Raw genomic sequence first — 4,474 nt, 5'->3', positions numbered from 1 at the left:
GGCTGAGGGCCTGAGGCTGAGACCCCCCTCTGGCCAGCTCCTCCCAGGTCCCAGGAGAGTTCCCATAACACACCCAAGGGGTGCTCAGGCCCAGCTCTGACAGGCTGAGGGGCTGGAGGTATGTGACCAAGGGAAAGGGGATCCAGGGAAAAAGAGTCCTGGGGTTATAGTCAATTTACATTCATCCACTGCTAGTGGCATTGTTTTTTATTTTTGTTTGTTTTGGGGCCATAGGTAAGGGTATTCAAGCCACACTCTTGGCTCTGCACCCAGAAATTACTCCTGCCAGGCTCTGGGGACCATATGGGATGCCAGGGACTAAACCTGGGTTAGCTGTGTACACGGCAGATGTCCTACCCACTGTGCTATCACTCCGGCCCCTGATGTGCGAGTTTAACCCAGTTAACTTCTCTGGGCTTTTGCTGCCTTGTTTGATGACATGGGGATGTTAGTAGCACCCAGAGGTTTTCGATAAGAATGGCATGAAATGGGCCCGGAGAGATAGCACAGCGGTGTTTGCCTTGCAAGCAGCCGATCCAGGACCTAAGGTTGTTGGTTCGAATCTCGGTGTCCCATATGGTCCCCCGTGCCTGCCAGGAGCTATTTCTGAGCAGACAGCCAGGAGTAACCCCTGAGCACCGCCGGGTGTGGCCCAAAAACCAAAAAAAAAAAAAAAAAAAAAAAAAAAGAATGGCATGAAATATGGGGCAGGAGAGATAGCACAGTGGTAAGGAGTTAGCCTTGCACGCTATGGATCCAGGATGGACGGTGGTTTGAATCCCGGCATCCGATATGGTCCCCTGAGCCTGCCAGAGGTAACCCCTGAGTGCCGTCACCGGGTGTGACCCCAAAACAAAACAAAAAGAATGGCATGAAATAAGTTTCTTGCTAGGGCTGAAGAGATGCTAAGTGTTCAGGAGCAAAGGCTGTGAATGCACAGGGATCCAAGTTCAACCCCTTGGTGCTGTGTGGCCCCTCCAAGAACTGGCAGCAGACATGAAGGTCTGTGAGCACCAGTGGCTGTGGTAACCTCCAAATACGGGGCCCAGCACAGATGGATAGAATTGGGAGTGACCCCCAGGTCTCCTAGACTATGCTAGGGATGGCATCCCATCTCTCACCAAAAAAGATTTATTGCCAATGAATGGGGAAATGCTCAATGAAAGGAACAGCTGTTTACGATCCAATTCTGTCCCTCAGGGGCCGGAGAGATAGCACAGCGGTAGGGCATTTGCCTTGCACGCTGCTGACCCAGGACAGACGCAGGTTCAATCCCATGCATCCCTTATGGTCCCCCAAGCCAGGAGTGATTTCTGAGCGCAGAGCCAGGAGTAACCCTGAGTGCTGCTTGGTGTGACCCCAAAACAAAAACAAAAAACAAACAAAACAAAAAACACCCCAATTCTATCCCTCATTCTGGCCAGTTGCCTGAGGTTAGTTTTCACATCTGTGAAATGGGGTGATGCTCACTCCCACTTATACAGAGGCTGTGGTGTGTCCTGCCCCCCACTGGGACAGGGGTGATGCACAGTGGGTGGGCAGTAGCTGTGACCAGCACCTTAGTGTCCTCATGCCTGTCCTTGGCCCCAGCTTTTCCCCCTCCCAGATCAGCACCCCACAAACCCCCACAAACCAGATGAACGGAGATGGCCACTGTGTGGGGAAGGAGCAGTGGTCCCAGGACCATCTGGGGCTGGACTTCCCAGTTTCATGTGTTAGTCTAGACAGAAAGGGGATGGGGGAGGCTGGAGAGATAGCACAGAGGTAGAGTGTTTGCCTTGCACGTGGCCAACCCAGGACAGACGGTGGTTCGATTCCTGGCATCCCATCCACATCCTTCCCTGAGCTTGCCAGGAGTGATTTCTGAGCTCAGAGCCAGGTGTGACCCCTGAGCGCTGCCGAGTGTGACCCTAACCCCCCCCCAAAATACAAAAATAAAGAGGGGTCCCACTGCTTCCAGGGGGCTGTGGAACTCCACTGGAACAAAGGGAAGTCAGAGGGAAGAGATGTGGTCTGTAGAAGAGATGTGATCTGTAGATTGGGTGTAAATTGCCTTTCTCCAAAGCAGGGTTGGCATTCGCCTGTGGGACCCACAATCCCATCCCACCCCTTCCCCAGTGGTTCCCAAAAAATCAGGCGTGCTTCCGGGGACCCCAGCATTTCAGGTGAATTCCTGAGTCAATGCTCCTGCACAAACTGAAAGTCTGAGCCCTCTTTTTGGTGAGTGTTGTTGGGGATGATGTGCTAAGCAGGACACCCCCCCCCGGATACCCGGCACCCCTTCAGCAGGACGTGGACAGTGCCAGAAGGAACCGCTAGGTGGCAATGTCTCCACTTACCTGTCCAGCCTGGAGGCAGAACCCGGTGCAGGCCTCCCTCCACCCCAATCCTGCGCCCTGAGCTCAGGACTGGACTCTCTTGTCCTAGCTTTGAGGCTATCCTGGCTGTTTCCCAGAACCCAGATTTCTCAGCTTCCTCTGACAGTCCAAAGCACAGACCCTAAAATGTCCCCTGCTGTTAGCACCCCAGCCCCCACCTCCACTATCAGCTCAGGGTCCCCTGGATGAGAGAGGGTGACCTTGAGGCACCCCATTAAGAAGGGGGGTCATTGGGCTGGAGCGATGGCACAAGGGGTAAGGTGTCTGCCTGCCCGAGCTAACCTAGGATGGACTGCGGTTCGATCCCATATGGTCCCCCAAGTCAGGAGTGATTTCTGAGCACATAGCCAGGAGTAACTCCTGAGTGTCACCGGGTGTGTCCCCCCAAAAAGAAGGGGGTCATTGCTGGGGAGATAGGACAGGGGTTAAGGGACTTGCCTGGCACACTACTGAGGACAGGGATGGGCGCTGGGCCCAAGTGATCGTGGGAAAATTCGAATCCTGATGTGGCCACAGGAAAAAAGGGGTGCCCCCTTTTTGGTGCCCCTTAAAAGTCAAAAGCTCAAAGCCAGGCCCAAGAGTCAGAGCCCAAGACTAATGGCCTTTGGGGTCACCATCAACCCCTTTGATGCCCAGGACGTGGGGATATGAGGTGAAGGAGCAGCCAAACACGTGTGGGGGGTCCTATCCACACCTGGTGAGGTAACCCTAGAAGGAAGCACCTGTGAACCCCACTATGAAAGGGAATGCAATCTGACAGACTCAACCCAGGTTGTTGTTCCACCAACAACCCCCTTGCAGCCTGTCACGGTGCAGAAATAATGGGGGGGAGGGAGAGAGACAGACAGACAGACAGACATCTTGGGGCGACAGACTGCCAGCCGGAGAAGAGACAGAGACTGAGCCAAGAAACAGCGTGGCGGGCTAAGGCGCCCCAGGAGCCGGAACACAGCTTTGGGGTGTCGGGTTTGAAGCGGGGAGGGGAGAGCGGGAGCTAAGGGGGAGGCGGGGCGCGCCGGACTCGGGGGCGGCGGGCGGTGTAGACGCCGCGGTCAGAAGCCACCAGAGCAGCTTGTTAGCGGCGCAGATTAAGGACTTTTGTCACAGCCGCCTCCGAAGGCCGCTCGGGGCGGATTAAACGCTCGGGAAAGTGCTGGCGGAGAGAGGGGGCCACTGAGCAGCCAGCCCCCCTACTCGGGGACTCACATTTTCCCTCCCGGGGGCCAAGGAGGAGAAGGCGGCTCGTACCCGAGCTTGGAGACCCAGCGCGCGCGCTGGGCACCCCGGGGCCCCGCGCTGCAGGAAAGCCGTTTTGAGGGGCGCGCTGGACACTCCAGAACCCGAACTTTCACTACCCGGGGCTCCGGCCCACTCCTTGGAACCCTGCAGGGGTCTCGATCCAGCCCCAGCCCCCGCTGTCCAGCGGGATTCCAAGTCCCGAGGGCGCACCAGGGGCGCGCCCCTCTCCTTGGAGACGCCGACGGCGCGCAAAGGGAGCCCTGGAGGGCTGCCTGGAGCCGCACCCCCAGCGCAGGGTGAGTTCTGGACCAGAGCAGGGGGGGAAGTTTGTGCAAGGGGAACTGCTGGGGGGGTCTCCTGGGGGGTGCGGCTGGAAGCCTGCCCAGGTCCGGTTCTACCCCTTTCCTTCCAGGCCTGGTTGGAGATGGAATTTGATTCTCACGGGTTCATGCGCGCGTGCGTGCGTGTGCGTGTGTGTTTTTGTGTGTATGTGTTTGTGCTGTGTGTGTCCGAGGGAGACGTGGGAGCAGCCCCCAAAAGGCAAAAATCCGAGACCCCGAGACGCGGGAGGCGCGGGCGAGGCGCGCGCGGGGAGCGCGGGCGCGGGCGCGGGGAGAAGGGAAGAGAGAGGGAAGGGAAGGAGGTGGTGGTGGCTTTTCGGGGCTCCCGCGCCCGCCCGCTCTGCCCGCACACCCTCACGCACCCGCACCCGCAGTCGCAACCGCTCACGGACCGCTCGGCCTCCGCTACGGCAGAGGCGCGGGGTCTTCCCCGAACCCGCGTCCATCTCCCGCGGCCCCTTTGCGCTCTCCGCAGCCGCGCGCCTCGCCGGGCAGCCCCGCCAGACCTGCGGGAAG

The sequence above is a fragment of the Suncus etruscus genome, chromosome 5, assembly GCF_024139225.1.
Source record: "Suncus etruscus isolate mSunEtr1 chromosome 5, mSunEtr1.pri.cur, whole genome shotgun sequence".
In the NCBI taxonomy this organism is placed as follows: Eukaryota; Metazoa; Chordata; class Mammalia; order Eulipotyphla; family Soricidae; genus Suncus; species Suncus etruscus.
The sequence above is the reverse complement of the archived record's forward strand: the minus strand, read 5'-3'. Positions refer to the sequence as shown.